Consider the following 17,442-nt stretch of genomic DNA (forward strand, 5'->3'; position numbering starts at 1 on the left):
GTTGGAGTGAGAGAGAGAGGTGCTGGTGAATTCCTAATGAAAAGCTAATATTTGCCCTATAATAATGAAACAGACTTAGATGAGGGGCAGCACTGTCATCTCTATGCTTATGGATTCTCTGTGTTTAGTCAAGTGTAGCTTTTCATTCCATTCTGGCCTCTTTCCTTTTATATTTGACATTGCCTTGTCTTGAGAAATGTACAATGTCTCAAAAAAGAAGATTAGACTACTGTCATTATATAAAGATACAGAACTGTCATATGAAGCCTTAGAGTTTGTGTGAAACTATGCATAAATTAGGAAATGGTCAGAGACTAAAATTCCTTTTGAAATACTATGTGCTTTCTTGAGTTTTTGAAGTGGTCTGATGAAGAAAGCATTGTTTGACAACAGCGGCCATTTTTCTAAATGTCACAATCGACCAAGATGTCACCTCCAGTGTCAAAGGTGTTGAGTGACCGACAGATCCCTAGTGTCATTGTGTCAAGGACGAGTGTCTCTAACACTTTGTGTCACTCCACTGTCCACTCAAACCTTCATCTGTGTGACTGGTCCAACTGCTACCAAGGTCACCTGCGTCTATGGACTGATGCTCTCAGCTCACACAAGTGTGTGTGTGTGTGTGTGTGTGTGTGTGTGTGTGTGTGCAGTACATACTTTTTATTTATTTATTTTATTTAACCTTTATTTAACAAGGCAAGTCAGTTAAGAAAAAAATCTTATTTACAATGACGGCCTACCAAATGACAAAAGGCCCCCTGCTGGGTTGGGGGCAGGGATAAAAAATKTAAATAAATTAAATAAAAATATATGACAAAACACACATCACAACAAGAGAGACAACACAACACTACATAAAGAGAGACCTGAGACAACAACATAGCACGGCAGCAACACATGACAACACAGCATGGTAGCAACACAACATAACAACAACATGGTAGCAACACAACATGGTAGCAGCACAAAACAGCAGAGGTGGGACCAAGTCATTGTTTTACAAGTCACAAGTAAGTCTCAAGCCTTAGCACTCAAGTCCCAGTTCAAGTCMCAAGTCAAGACCGCCAAGTGTCAAGTCGAGTCTCAAGTCCTAAACTTTGAGTTTCGAGTCCGAAACAAGTCATAATGTGCTCTTCACCAGATCTAATACCATTTCATATTTACCAAGAGTAATAGTATATTAAATTTACGCTTGTGTTTCCCAATAAGCAATATAGTTTTGTTTTGACTGTGTTGTAATTTGGTTGATCCTGATTGATTGGATGTTCTGGTCCTGAGGCTTCAGTGTGTTAGTAGAACAGGTTTGTGAACTCAGCCCCAGGACTAGAGTTCGACCGATTATGATTTTTCAATGCCGATACCGATACCGATTATTGGAGGACAAAAAAAGCCGATACCGATTAATCGGCCGATTTATAAAAAATAATTWAAAAAAAATATATATATATATCATACACACACACACACACATTTTTGTAATAATGACAATTGCAACAATACTGAATGAATAATGAACACTTTTATTTTAACTTAATATAATACATAAATACACACACGCACACAGCTCTGAAGTGACAATGATACTGAAGAGTCTGCTTAGGAGACAAATACTCTCAACTGTTTGAATAAAAATAGAGTTTAAGTTACCTGTGATGAATGTTGAAAACAAAAACTTTAATTTCTATATGCAGGAAATCCTATTTTAATAATGGGCATGGTAAGAATTGACAACCAAAGTGCGAGTCATAATTCCCATGACACCTAGCAAAATCTGAAAAGCGGTTCCTTCATTTATTCCATAGGATATTTTTAGATTCACTTAAAATAAATGAATCTAATTTTATAACTGTGTAGATATCCATAGGACAAGGTAACTCTGAAAAATATTGGCTAAATATAAGCGAAGATAAAAAAAATTGTAGAGTGGATTTATGAAAATATGTTGACAAACGTTACCTTATCCTAGTGAGATTTACASGGGTATCAAAACGTCGAGGCGGTTTAAGCCTGCACGAAACACAGACCTTATTTGAAGTAGATCAAGACATTCTCTATGGAAGACATGAACGGTAAAATAACRAAGGAACCCCTTTCAAGTTCAGCCGCAAGTTATTACAGGAATTATAACGCGYCGACTATTTCTCTCTAAACCATATACCTTTGACTAATCCGGAAACKACCACCTCGAAAACAAAACGTTTATTCCGTTCCGTATTTTATCTAACGGGTGGCATCCATGAGTCTAAATATTCCTGTTACATTGCACAACCTTCAATGTTGTCATAATTACGTAAAATTCTGGCAAATTAGTTCGCAAAGAGCCAGGCGGCCCAAACTGTTGCATATACCCTGACTCTGCGTGCAATGAACGCAAGAGAAATGACACAATTTCACCTGGTTAATATTGGGCCTGCTAACCTGGATTTCTTTTAGCTAAATATGCAGGTTATATACTTGTGTATTGATTTTAAGAAAGGCATTGATGTTTATGGTTAAGTACACATTGGAGCAATGACAGTCATTGATTGATTGTTTTTATAAGATAGTTTAATGCTAGCAGCAACTTACCTTAGCTTACTGCATTCGCTAACAGGCAGGCTCCTCGTGGAGTGCAATGTAATCAATGCAAGATTGGATCCCCCGAGCTGACAAGGTTAAAAATCTGTCGTTTGCCCCTAAACGAGGCAGAACATTCCTGGCCGTCATTGAAATAAGAACGTGTTCTTAACTGACTTGCCTAGTTAAATAAAGATTAAATAAAGGTGTAAATTTCGACGCCCAAAAATACTGATTCCGTTGCTATGAAACTTGAAATCGGCCCCGATTAATCGGCCATTCCGATTAATCGGTCGACCTCTCCCAGGACCAGCTGGATGAGGGGACTCTTTTCTTTGCTCAGCTTTTGGCATTGCAGGGCTTGGTAGTGATATGAGAGGGGGCACTGTATTTTAATGTTTCCAAAACTTAATTGCTCTTTTTTTGAGTTTTGTTATTAGTGGATATTGGCCTAATTCTGCCCTGCATGCATTGTTTGTAGTTTCCTCTGGACATGTAGGTAATCTTACAGAACTCTGCATGCAGGGTTTCAATGGGGTGTTTGTCCCATTTGATGAAACTTGTTTTGCAAGTGGACCCCACACCTGCTGCCATAAAGTGCAATTGGTTCAATGACATATTCATTAGTTTTAGCCAAATTTTAATAGGTATTTCAATTGAATTTGTTTTTAATGGCGTAGAATGCCCTGCGTGCTTTCTCTCTGTTCATTCACTGCCTCATTAAGGTGTCCAGTTGAGCTTTTTTTAAACCTAAGTAATTGTAGTGTGGCAGTACTCTATATATTTTGTACCAATTGAGAACTTTGGTCTAATCCCTGAGATCTGGATCTTCTCTGGAAAATCATTATTTTAGTATTTTTGGGGTTTACTGCCAGGGCCCAGGTCTGCCAGTACTGCTCTAGCAGGTCCAGGCTCTGCTGTAGGCCATGTGCTGTGGGTGACAGCAGGCATAGGTCATCTGCGAAGAGTAGGCATTTAACCTCTGAATTGTGGAGACTAACACCAGGGCTGAGGATTTTTCTAGAATAGTGGCCAATTCGTTGATGTAAATATTGAAGAGTGCAGGGCTCAGATTACAACCCTGACGAAGGCCCGCCCCTGGTTAAAGAATGATGTTATTTTAATGCTGCACGTATTGCCAGTATACATTGATTTAATTATGTAATATGTTTTACCCTCTACACACTTTCAATAACTTTGTAGAACAGTCCTGTATGCCAAATAGAATCAAATGCTTTTTGGAAGTCGATAAAGCAAGCGTATATTTTGGTATTATTTTGGTGACATGTTTATCTATCAGGGTGTGTAGGGTGTAAACATGATCAGTTGTGCGATGTTTTGGTATAAATCCAATTTGGCTTTTACTCAAGACATTTGCTTATTAAGGAAATTTCGAACTCTTACATTTATAATACTACAGAACCTTCCCCAGGTTACTGTTCACACAAATGCTCTGTAATTGTTAGGGTCAAATGTGTCTCCGTTTTTAAAGATTGGGTTATGAGTCCTTGATTCCAGATGTCAGGGAAATACCTACACTCAGGATCAAATTAAACAGTTTTAATATAGCCAATGAATTTTGCACTAGTGAGTTTGAGCATCTCATTTAGGATGCCATCAGGTCCGCATGCTTTTTTATATTTGAGGCCTGAAGTTTCTTATAGAGCTCCTGGTCAGTATTGGAGTCCAATGGATTTTGATTGTCCTTCATAGTTTTTCTAATCCATTCAACTTCTCGTGAATTGGCGTTGTTCTGCGTTTGTGTCAATTTGCGGGTTGTGAGTGTTTTTAAAATGGGTTGTCCATATGTCACCATTTTGTATCGCTTATTCCTCTGTTTAGATTTTTTTAGTTTTTTCCAATTTTGCCAGAAGTTGTTTGTGTTTATGGACTCCTCAATTAGTGTCAGCTGCTTACTGTTGTACTGTGCTTTTTTGGTTCTGAGTGTACGTTTATAGAGTTTTAAAGTCTCACAGTAATGAAGGCGTAATGCACCTTTTTTGGGTCTCTGTGCTTTTGGTTGGATAGTGTTCTAAGTTTTTTCCTTATAATTTTACAATCTGCATCAAACCAGTTGTCATCTGTGATCTTTTTGTTTGTTTTTTATCAATTTCAATTGTGCTTCTTTTGCCGTTTGCTGAATATATAGTTGATGTTTTGTACTGTTAGATTGATGCCTTCTTTACTGTGAGTGAATGTGGTATCCAGAAAGTTATCTAAGAGTGTTTGGATATTTTGGTTCCAACAACAAGGGTCAGATGACAATTAGGGGAAAGAAAAATAAATCTATTGAAGCTTCCTCTGAGGAGATCTGTGGTGCTCTCCGTATTATTTCGTGCTGGTTTGGGCCCATCTGTATGAATGTCTGATGTTGTACCGACTTACTGGGCTGTGAATGTGTGGTTGTTTCCATGTCTGTTCTTTTGAGGAACAACGTAATTTGGCTGTGATCAGAGGTGTTAGTGGCTTGACAGTGAATGAGCTGAGAGAGAAGGGGTCAATGTCTGTGATCATATAGTCTACTGTACTGTGGCCGAGAGGTGAGCAGTAGTGAATCTCCCCAAAGAGTCCCCCCGTAACCTACCATTGACAAAGTACAGACCCAGGCTTCTACAGAGCTGCAACAGATCCCTTCCGTTTTGTTGACGGTGCTGTCACTGTTGTTTCTATGGGGGAGATTAAGACAGTTATAAACAGTATGGCCTGTAATAAAGCTGTCCCCTCGTGTGCTCGTTAGATCAGGTAGTGTTCCTGTGCGCGCATTTTGTGTCCCCACAGATGTGGGTAAGGTGTTGTCTGTTTTGGGGGGGGGGGTTGTGGGTAAGGTGGATCAGTGGGGGTGGTGAGGGGTTGCAGCTTCTCTCTGGGAGTGTCTACAGTCTGTTCTCTGTGCTGTAGCACTCTCTTGGTGACAGACAACTCTTTTTCCATCTCTCCTCTTTACCTGCACCAGCTCTCTCCTCATGGTGGCCTTTACCCTCAAGAGCTGTGGTAAGGCTCTCTTCAGCTCCTGGACAGAGTTCTTCAGCTGGGTCCTGCACTGGTTGATCTGGTCCTGTAGACTCTGTGTCTGGGCTGGTGGTGGTGTAGCTTGGGGGCTGCTCCTTCAGCTCAGTAACCCATACCTCTATCACGCAGCCTGTCTCTCAATAGCTGATGGTAGTGTGGTCTTGGCTCTGGTGGTTGTAGGCAGGCAGGCAGGGGGGAGGATGGTCCTGCTGTTGGGGTGCCTGAGGTGAGGGGAGAGGTCGGGGTGCTGTCCTTTTTTTTTTCTTTCGCTGTCTTCGTTAGGGTGGGGAAGTCCTGCACAACAGAGCTGAGTACAGCCTCACTGCCCTGGACCATGACAGTGCCGTTCTGGTACATGTTTACCGTCAGAAACTGTTTTTCTGGTCCTTATCGCTGTCCTCAATAATGTGGATTTGCCTTCCCTAGCAGTGCCTTTTTTTGTGGTACAGCTGAAATGCCTGGTTCCAGCGTATGCCAGGCAGTAGTGTGGTCTGTGTAAAATAACAGGTTTGTAACAGTCCTGTTTTGTGAGCAGTCGGCAAACAAAGTTTCTGGGTTCTCCTCAGAATTCTGTGTTTAAAATTGATTCTTCCCTTCTCTGATTTGATTTCTGCTGGATATTCAAACAGGGGGGGGGGGGGAGTCTCTCAGTCGCTGCTAGCGCTACCTCAGTGGCCATGTTGCTATGGTTACCACCAGTAAACAGTTAGAGCTAGACGGAAGCTAGCTGATATAATATGAATTTGGCTAGCTAGCACGGTTAAGATTGGTCTTTTAACTTCTTATGGCTGCAGTCCCGATATCGGGACCATATGACAACAGCCAGTCCAAGTGCAGTGCGCCCAAAATTCAAAAACCAGAAATCTCATAATTAAAATTCCTCAAACATACATGTGTCTTATATCATTTTAAAGGTAATCTTGTTGTTAATCCCACCAAAGTGTCCGATTTCAAATAGGCTTTTCAGCGAAAGCACTACAAACGATTATGTTAGGTCACCACAAAACCAAAAATAATCACAGCCATTTTTCCCAGCTAAATATAGCTTCACAAAAACCAGAATAGAGATCAAATGAATCACTAACCTTCGATTATTTTCATCAGATGACACTCATAGGACTTCATGTTACACAATACATGCATGTTTTGTTTGATTAAATTCATATTTATATCAAAAATATGAGATTACATTGAGGCTACAAGATTCACTAAATGCAAAAACATCAAGTGACTTTGCATAGCCCATCGTTACAACATGAATACTCATCATAAATATAGATGATAATACAAGTTATACACATTGAATTATAGATATACCTCTCCTTAATGCAACCGCTATGTCAGATTTCAAAAAAACTTTACGGAAAAATAATTGCACGCTATAATCTGAGATGGCGCTCAAAGTACCATACCACAGCTGCAAAGATAGCGTCACTATAAACAATAAAATACATGATAAATATTTCATTACCTTTGTTGATCTAGATCAGAAAGCACAGCAGGAATCCCAGGTCCACAATAAATGTTTGTTTTTTCGAAAAAATCCGTTATTTATGTCCAAATACCTTCTTTTGTTAGAGCGTCTGGTTTACATATCCAAACGCTAATTCTGGTCAGCGTTATATCGGACAAAAACGTCAAAATGTGATATTACCGGTCGAAGAAACATTTCAAACTAAGTACTGAATCAATCATTAGGATGTTTTTAACATATAGCTTCAATAAAGTTCCAACCGGAGTATTCCTTCTTGTCTGCGTGAGCAATGGAAAGTCAGTGCCTTGCATGAAGAAAAGACATGATCAGGGCATGGCTGCTTGATGGACACCTGACTGATTCTGCTCTCATTCTCTCCCACAACACCATAGAAGTTTCATTGGAATTTCTATTGATTGCTGACATCTAGTGGAACCCCTAGGCAGTGCAACATCAGTCATAACACAATTGGATTTCTTAAGGGACTCTGGTGAATACAGACAAGCTCAGATTTCTGACTTCCTGTTTTGATTTCAACTCAGGATTTTGCCTGCCAATATGAGTTCTGTTAATCTCACAGACATAATTCAAACAGTTTTAGAAACTTTGGAGTGTTTTCTATCCAATGCTAATAATAATATGCAAATATTAGGAACTATGATTAAGGAGCAGGCCGTTTGAAATGGGCACCTTTCATCCAAGCTACTCAATACTGCCCCTGCAGCCATATATTCAAAACAAAGGGGGGGGGTCTCTCAGTCTCTGATGCTGCTGTCACTGCTAGCGCTGCCTCAGTGGCCATGTTGCTATGGTTACCACCAGTAAACAGTTAGAGCTAGACGGTAAGCTAGCTGACATATTTGAATTTGGCTAGCTAGCACGATTAAGATTGTCTTTTAACTCACTCTCTGTTAATCTTTTGCTCCTGTGTCGATCTTCAGTTGTACAAATTGATTACCTATACATTTTTTGCTAATTTAATCGTGTCAATCCCGCTCTTAACAACAAAAAAGTTAAAACAAGTCAGGAGCCGTTCTTCTGCATGACCTCTCTCTTTATCTCTCTCTCTCTCTCCAGATATACTCTACACACCTAAAACAATCCTGCCATAAAGTTACAATAATTTATTATAAGGTACATCAAAACAACTGATACTGAACTTCAAGTAGGCCTACAATTTGAACACTGGCCTGAATGTCTGAGAAAACAATACAGATCCCAAATATGGGAGATAAAACCTGAACATGGAGACTACGTATGTGTAATGCATAGACAGTTAAAWTTTTTTCTCCTATCTCAGGGCCCTATGATGCATTGTATTTGCAAAAGACCAAATTCAATAAAAGTCTGTCAGTCATTTGTGCACGATGAGGCCGCAGTATGATGCCACCAAGGCTGAAGAAACGCTCCACCGGAGCACTGGAGGCAGGCACTGCCAAGACCCTGATGGCCACTCGGGACAGTGAAGGAAGATGCTTCATGTTCATGGCCCAGAACAGAGGGCATTCTGTCCATCGCATATGTCTAGGTAGTGACTTAGCTGTAGTGCTGGAGTGGTCCCATCAGCTTTCTTCTGCCTCTTACAGTATGCTGCAAACAGCCCTTCTTCTTGTCCAAGACTATGGTCCTCTCGCTCTTCCTCATCAACAAGAGGTACAGCTTGCTCAGTCCCTGTAGCATCTTGCAGAATCAGTTCTGGCAGAACATGTAAAAGCATAGCAGAAACAAAAAGGCCGGTATTAGAGTATCAATGATGCAGTGGGTTAAACTGAAAAAGTATTATTGTTGCAGTCAATTGGATTAAATTATGAGAAAATGTTACATTAAACTCAATAATATTTACCTTTCACTCTTTGTGCCAACTCCTCCTTGACCTCCTCCTTGACCAGCACATGGTGCTCCACCACATCAGAGAAAAAGCCGGATCCAAGGCAGCTGCTTTGAGGTAGACCGGATCTGAAAAGGGGGCCGTGATTTCATCTTGTGTCCTGGCCATTTTCACATTGATGAAAATTCCCAAAAATCTTTTGTTCAGGGATGCCTGGAGACTTCTGAAAAGGCCGCTCAGGAAATGGACTTGAGGCTTCCGCTGCACCAGGTGGTGATTCAGGGACAGGACCGAGGCAACAACAGAACTGATTGTGACTATCTTCTCCCTCTGTGTCTAATCTGTTGCTTCTCCAAATGGCTTCAGGATGTCCACCAACTCCTTCAACTTATTCCACTTCCGTACTGTGAACAACTCCTTGTGCCWTTTCTAGAACATGACTGAGCTTTCGATGGTCACATTGGACAACTGCCTTCACTTCACTCAGTGTTGAGTTCCATCTTGTGTTGACAGCAGCAGGGATGCCTCTTTCCCCAAACTCAGCCTCAAACACCTCTTTGAATGTTGTGCTTGTATGTAGCAGTGAGCTGATTTTTGATAACTTTACGAGTACGACAGTACGAGAGTCCATGATTGAGTCTTTGAATGAAGAGATTGAGATAAAACTGTCCAGTTTGAGTGTTAGTTGCAGCTCGTTCCAGTCGATAGCTGCAGCGAACTGAAAAGAGGAGCGACCCAGGGATGTGTGTGCTTTGGGGACCTTTAACAGAATGAGACTGGCAGAACGGGTGTTGTATGTGGAGGATGAGGGCTGCAGTAGATATCTCAGATAGGGGKGAGTGAGGCCTAAGAGGGTTTTATAAATCAGCATACTCTAGSACACATACAAACTCTACATTGTTCACGTTACCTTTCTACTCCAAAGTCTATTTTGAAGTTGTGACGTTGTGTCAGGAGATCCTTATCTCAGACATGTTCTGATGAAACAAAAAAGACCTTGAACAGAACTAAAATAACATTCTTGGAATGGCCAGCGGGGCATCCAATTAGACCACCCCATGCTGAGAGGGAAGAAGGGAAGAGCCAATCAAAATGCAGATTGGATGGGCAGTCTCTCTAATCACCGTGGCTAGCCTTTCATGTTGCAACTCAGTACAGGAGAGGCTTCTTTTGCAGTGGTGTGAAGGTGAAAGAAGATGGTAAGAGAGAAAGGAAAGTGGTGAAGGATGTGTGCCAAATGGCACCCTATTCCCTATGTAGTGCAATTCGACCATGAAGGCCTGAATCACACAGTCTCCTCTGAACAGTTGATGTTGAGATGTGTCTGTCACTTGAACTCTGTGAAGCATTTATTTGGGCTGCAATCTGAGGTGCAATTAACTCTAATGAACTTATTCTCTGCAGCAGAGGCAACTCTGTGTCTTCCTTTCCTGTGGCGGTCCTCATGAGAGCTAGTTTCATCATAGTTTTTGCGACTGCGCTTGAAGAAACTTTCAAAATTCTTGAAATTTTCCCGGATTGACTGACCTTCATCTCATTAAGTAATGATGGACTGTCTTTTCTCTTTGCTTATTTGAGCTGTTCTTGCCATAATATGGACTTGGTCTTTTACCAAATATGGCTATCTTCTGTATACCCCCTCAAAATGTGTTTAATTAAGGCACACCTGTTAATTGAAGTGCATTGCATGTGACTACCTCATGAAGCTGGTTGAGAGAATGCCAAGAGTGTGCAAAGCTGTCATGAGGGCAAAGGGTGGCTACTTTGAATAATCTCAAATATAACATATATTTTGATTTGTTTAACACTTTTTTGGTTACTACGTGATTCCATACGTGTTATTTCATGTCTTCACTATTATTCTAAAATGTAGAAAATAGTCAAAATGAAGGTAAAAACCCTTGAATGAGTAGGTGGGTCAAAACTTTTGACTGGTACTGTATGTATAATTATTTAACTACAGGTACCGTAGATGTGAGCGAAAATAGCTGTAAGTAGCAGTAAAAGTATTGTTGTCCGTTCAGGGTAGGGATGGTATGGCTGGGCGAAAAAGTATAGAGCAAAAAAAGGGGGGGAAAAGGGGATTGGAAATGATGCAAATAATTAAATTGATTTAACCTACAATCTATCTGCAATATTTAAGCTGATCTCCCGCCAAAAAGTAATTAAAAGATTTCTAAAAGAGTTTTACAGAGAATTCGAATAAAGTTTTACAAAGCTTGGCTTCAGTAAGAGAATATCCCTAATTATCTCAGCCTGTTCTTCATTATCCTCCATTTAGAGAACATTCAGTCTTTCTTTCTATTATTACCACCCCCCATCCCCCAGTACGTCAATCGTTCCTCGTCACCTTGCGGGCACTTGTTGTCATTGGTCGTGATTGATGTGTCAGCGAGGCTACAGGGAAATGAACCATAGGGCCACACACACACACACACACACACACACACAACACACACACACACTGGTCCCCACAAGAATAGTTAAAACACGTCACACACACACACACACACACACACACACACACACACACACACACACACACACACACACACACACACACACACACACACACACACACACACACACACACACACAGTCGATTTAAAGATCACACAGTGTTCTCCATAAAGACCCTTGGGTCCCCTGGAGCAGAAGGCGTCGCTGGCACGACGCTGTCACACGGTGGGGTGTGAAGGGATATGCTGTTGGGGCGGCAGGAACCAGAGCTAATATGCTATCGCGCTGATGCTACTGACTGCTTTACTCCCAATGTGTTTATGATGTGGCTAAGAGGGATCCATTTGAAGATAGACAGAGGAATAGAGTATCTTTGGGTGTAGAAGACTGACACAACCTTTGAGACTTGTTTGAGGTTCCAGTCTGATTCTGCTACTGACAAATAATAATTATCTTGGCAAACACTTGAGTTGGACCCTGTTTCAATGATTGTCTGTTTGTGTGTGTGTGATAAGCATCTGATAGGGGATGGTTTGGATAAAGGGTTCGAGTGAGAGAAAGGTAGAGAGGCTGTGCATGGTATTATCTGTATCCTGCATTCGGTACTCCATAATCACAGAAATTCATCCATTGGCACACCGTTGTGAGTGTTTATTTCCTGTCTATAACACGATGCTTTGTCTGTCCACCAGGAGATTCAGGACATGCTGCCAGGGCTGGGCCAGAGCGAGTCCTGGGGGGAGCTGGGTAGTGCGACACAGAGGATGGCAGCGGAGACTGTGACGATGAAGACGGGTGTCAAGGATCTGGAACGGGGGCGGTCAGGGCTGTGAGTCGCACATGTACACACACACACACACACACACACACACACACACACACACACACACACACACACACACACACACACACACACACACACACACACACACACACACACACACACACACACACACACACACACACACACACACACACACACACACACACACACACAGAGGTCAGAGGTCTCTGTTACAGCTTTGTTTTCACGTATACGGCCCGACTGCCAACTATTTACTCTGCACCTTGACCTCTACAGCTATGTTTACAAGTCAACAACCCACTGTAATAACCCTCATAACACCAGTGTAGATGGAGGGAGGGAGGGAGGGGAGGGAGGGAGGGAGGGAGGACAGAGAGGAAGAGAGATGATCTGGTGATTCTGTGCACAGCAGCACCTAGATCTTCTGCATAGATTCTGTTAGACCTGGGCCCTGACAGTAAATCTCAGTATGACAAAAATAACGGTGTTCCAAAAAAGGTTCAGTTGCCAGGACCACAAATACAAATTCCATYTAGACACCGTTGCCTTAGACCACACAAAAAACTATACATACCTCGGCCTAAACATCAGCACCACAGGTAACTTTCACAATGCTGTGTACGATCTGAGAGACAAGGAAAGAAAGGCCTTCTGTGCCATCAAAAAATACAGGCTAAAAATACTTGAATCAGTTACAGATCCCATTGCCCTTTATGGTTGTGAGGTCTGGTCCGCTCCCCAACCAAAAATTCACAAAATGGGACAAACACCAAATTGAGACTCTGCATGCCGAATTCTGCAAAAATATCCTCCGTGTACAACGTAAAACACCAAATAATGCATGCAGAGCAGAATTAGGCCGATACCCGCTAATGATCAGAATCCACTCTGACTGACCCAAAATTAGGAAAAGCTTTGACTATGTACAGACTCAGTGAACATAGCCTTGCTATTGAGAGAGGCCGCCATAGGCAGACCTGGCTCTCAAGAGATGAGATGGAAACTGAGCTGCACTTCCTAACCTGCCAAATGTATGACCATATTAGAGACACATATTTCCCTCCAATTAMACAGAGACAMTTTTGTTGAACTCCCATATCTATTGGGTGAAATWCCACAGTGTACCATCACAGCAGCACTATTTGTAACTTGTTACTACAACAAAAGGGCAACCAGTGAAGAACAAACACTATTGTAAATACAACCCATATTTATGTTGATTTATTTTCCCTTTGGTACTTTAACTATTTGGACATCGTTACAACACTGTATATAGCCATAATATGACATTTGAAATGTCTTTATTCCTTAGGAACCTTTGTTTGCCAAAACGTTTTATTGTTTATTTCACCTTGCTTGGGCATCCTATCTTTGGAAAACATCTGAGAATGAGAATAGTCCATCTGCTTCACTGGCCAACCATGTCCTGTTCATGCCCTGTTTCTCTCTCTCCCTCTTTCTCTCAGTCAGTGCCAACACATGGCCACAGCTGCTACAGAGCTTAACTCTAAATCCTCCAACCTGTGGAAGGCAAAGAAACAAACTGTTCTCAAACAATCTTCCCTCTGTCCCTCACTGATACGATTTATAGTCTCCCTGACACACACACACACACACACACACACACACACACACACACACACACACACACACACACACACACACACACACACACACACACACACACACACACACACACACACACACACACACACACACACACACACACACACACACACACACACACACAGAGCCTTGGGCAGGCCTGGGGAGGATTGCGATGGGATTATTGAGAAGACAGAAAACCTGATGACTTTGATTTTCTCATTGGCTACCTAATCATCCAACTGACTCCTCCTCACCCCTCCACTCTCCTCACCCCTCCACCCTCCTCACCCCCSCACCCCTCCTCACCCCTCCACCCTCCTCACCCGTCCACCCTCCTCACCCCTCCACACCCCTCCACCCACTTCCATGCTCCTCGACCCTCGACCCTCCCCTCCTCAACCCTCCACCCTCTTCCACACTCATTCACCTTCTTCCACCCTTCTCCACCCTCCTCACCCCTCCACTCTCATCCACCTTAATTCACCCTCCTCACCACTCTACACTCCTCACCCCTCCACCCTCCCCACCCACCTCTATTATACAGTGTGCTGGACTGTCCAGTCAACTATTATAGAGGTGTGGAGATATTTGATTTGTGGCACAGGAGAGAATGTGTTGTTGTGGGTGGAGGTCAGGACTCTTCTCCTCTATCTCAGTAAACATCTGCTTTGACCTCGATGGTCTCTTTCCCTGCTGAGTGGTTGCTATGTAGGGTGTGTTCTTGTGTGTGCGTATGTGCATGCTCTTTGTTTGTGTGTGTGTGTGTGGCAGTATATTGATGTGCCGGTGAGTTCACAAGGCCACTGGACCTGCCTCTGGGGCGCTGTTAATTTACAGGGATGACCTCTGACCCAGGAACTATTAATTAATTTACAGATTTATTCCAGACACACACACAAAATAGAAAATGAAAAGTTGAAATGTCTGTGGCAGTGTCTTTGGCAGTGTTTCCCAAACACCTTCCATCGGGACCCCGAGGGGTGCACGTTTTGTTGTTTGCCCTAACACTACACAGCTAGCCAACTAATAACCAACGAATCATCAAGCTTTGATTATTTGAATCAACCGTGTAATGCTAGGGCAAAAACCAAAACGTGCACMTCTTGCGGTCCTGAAGACCGAATTTGGGAAAGACTGATCTATGGCAAGACAGAATAATGAGCAAATGTTTCACTATCCAGGTGTGGAAAGCTCTTAGAGACTTACCCAGCAGGACTCCTAGCTGTAATGACTGCCAAAGGTGCTTCTACAACGCATTTGCTCACGGGTGTGATTACTTATGTAAATGAGATATTTCTGTATTTCATTTTCAATACATTTGGTTACATCCCAAAAAAATGCTTTCACTTTGTCATTATGGGGTATTTTGTGTAGATGGGAGAGAAAGAAAATCGTTTTAATCCATTTTGAATTCAGGCTGTAACACCGGCGGTCACGAGTCATGATGGCAGTCAAATTCCATGTGACCGTTTAGTCACGGTAATTAGGCTTCTCCAAGCTCTGATGCTGCTGATGGTCATTAGCAGCCTACCAATCTTGCTAACTGCCTGGTACGCCGCACTCTATTGTCCCTCTAATCTAAAATCAAATCAAATACTTCATGAGAGCCCATGAGCTCATGTTGAGCCACATTTCTATAGGCTATGCATTTGCGTGAGAGTACAGAGTGATGGCCTCTATTAAAAAGAGGAGGATCCCATCAGCTTTCTATAGGCTAGACCTACTATATTTATTTCTCAACCTTCCTATTATTAAGCACATTGCTTCTCTGTAAAACAGGAGTATAGCCTACCTGGCAGGCATGAAAATGAACCATGGGAAAAGCATCCTCCATTCGCTATTTAAGTGCAAAGATGACATGTCTTTTTTCCCAACTGCCCCTGTTTCGATACAGGTGCAGGATAATGGTCCATTCTAAATCAAAACAAATTTCACACATATATTATTTACTATATGCAAAGACAAGATTAATCAAGAATAGTCTGATGGGTGACAATACTAGCCAATCACTTGTGAATTATATATTATCAATTGTGAATGATGCCCAGCATTAGAAACAATGCCTTTTTTCTGCGACTTGTTCGAATCATAGTCGCACACCTCATGTAGTCTATCCCATAGGCCTATACRTTTTAATAAGGTTTGTATCACAACTGAAGTGGCCAAATAACTTCTTAAAATGAAGCACATTAATCCTCTTTACAAGGGCTGTAGAGCCTAACTGGCATATATAAGCAGTGCGTTTGGGGAAGATAATTTCACCATAATAATGCCCGTTTATAATAAAAGCATTACATGCATAATCACATTGTGGTCACTTTTGAGAATGGTGTTTTCCGCTAATGGAACATTTACTCTTATAGCCTTCTACCATGTGCACATTGCTGCGCTTATAATGTGAAGAAATAGCCTAATAGTTGATCAACAATTTAAGCTAAACTTTCTCATCTGTTGCGTCAGGCTCTTAGCGTAAAACCTTTTTTTTGATACTAGTGGTTGTATTCATTTGGGCTCTATCGCTTCCCACAACTGTCCCAGACTATATTTGGAATATTTATTTCTCGCACAGAATAGAATAGGTCAACATTTGTACTATGGGGGATAGTAGATTGACATAGGCTAGTGCTTTTGCTGTTCGTTAGGTCTACTCATGTTGTTGGCTGACGAAAAGTAAATCTGGACAGTTCTTCCAATATTTCCAATATGCGCGTGGACACGTGCAGTTGCATCACCGATATGTCTGTCTTCACTTGCAGCCTGTGAGAAAGATCCGATCACGTGACTGAGAGCCATGTGAGTGAGAGGCGTTTCTGCACGCAGCGGGGGGAGATGGGAATTAATTATATTCAGCCCAATGCAACTGAATGCCTTCAACTGAAATGTGTCTTCCTCATTTAACCCAACCCCTCTGAATCAGAGAAGTGCAGGGGGTTGCCTTAATCGACATCCAGAGTACCTGTTTCTTTGTTAATCGCTCAACGCAAATATCCTTTCCATTTTATTCAGCTGTGTTCAATTGTATTCTTCATACTATAAAATAATATAAAATAATGCCACGGAATTCTAAGCAAATCTTGTCTGATAATTGAACTAGTGTAGCCCACAGCCATATGGCATAGCCAGATCAGGACCTAACATAAGGACAACTCAGAGTATGCTATTCTGCTCTTATGAAATAGACTACATTTTCTTCACATCATGTTTATTTAGACCTGTCTAAAATAAATAATGGATTTATTGTGATGGTTTAGGCTATATTAAATAGATTTATTGAGATGTCCACATCAGTGACTTGTAGGCTATGCGTGGAAGCCAGGAGATGCTAAACGTGTTTATGTTAATTAACGGTCAATTACCGTGAGACTGACAGTTATTTGCTTGACAATCACCGGCTGACAACATGTCATGACCGCCACAACCCAAGTAACAACTAAATGTGGAATAAGTCAGTGGGTATGAATAATTTCTGAAGGCCCTGTACACACTCCAGAGACAGGCATTCCTGCTGTAACTGGGCGAATAAAGCCTGGACATTCCTGAGTTATTGAGTAGCATGAGGACAAGTAGAGTAGAGGTATAACAATGGGATTCTGCTGCGCTGTCTCTCAATTCACACTGGAACGGACCGGGGGAAATGATGTACTGATTCTCTCTCTCTCTCTCTCTCTCTCTCTCTCTCTCTCTCTCTCTCTCTCTCTCTCT

The 17,442-nt window shown here is 41.9% G+C and overlaps 1 pseudogene; it reads left to right on the forward strand.

Annotated features, from left to right (window-relative positions):
- The window catches only part of LOC111956935 (glypican-5-like), a 198,212-nt pseudogene extending 184,575 nt beyond the window's left edge, over nucleotides 1–13,637 (forward strand).
- Nucleotides 13,638–17,442: the final 3,805 nt, after the last annotated feature.

The sequence above is a fragment of the Salvelinus sp. IW2-2015 genome, linkage group LG32 (assembly GCF_002910315.2).
Source record: "Salvelinus sp. IW2-2015 linkage group LG32, ASM291031v2, whole genome shotgun sequence".
Classification (NCBI taxonomy): Eukaryota; Metazoa; Chordata; class Actinopteri; order Salmoniformes; family Salmonidae; genus Salvelinus; species Salvelinus sp. IW2-2015.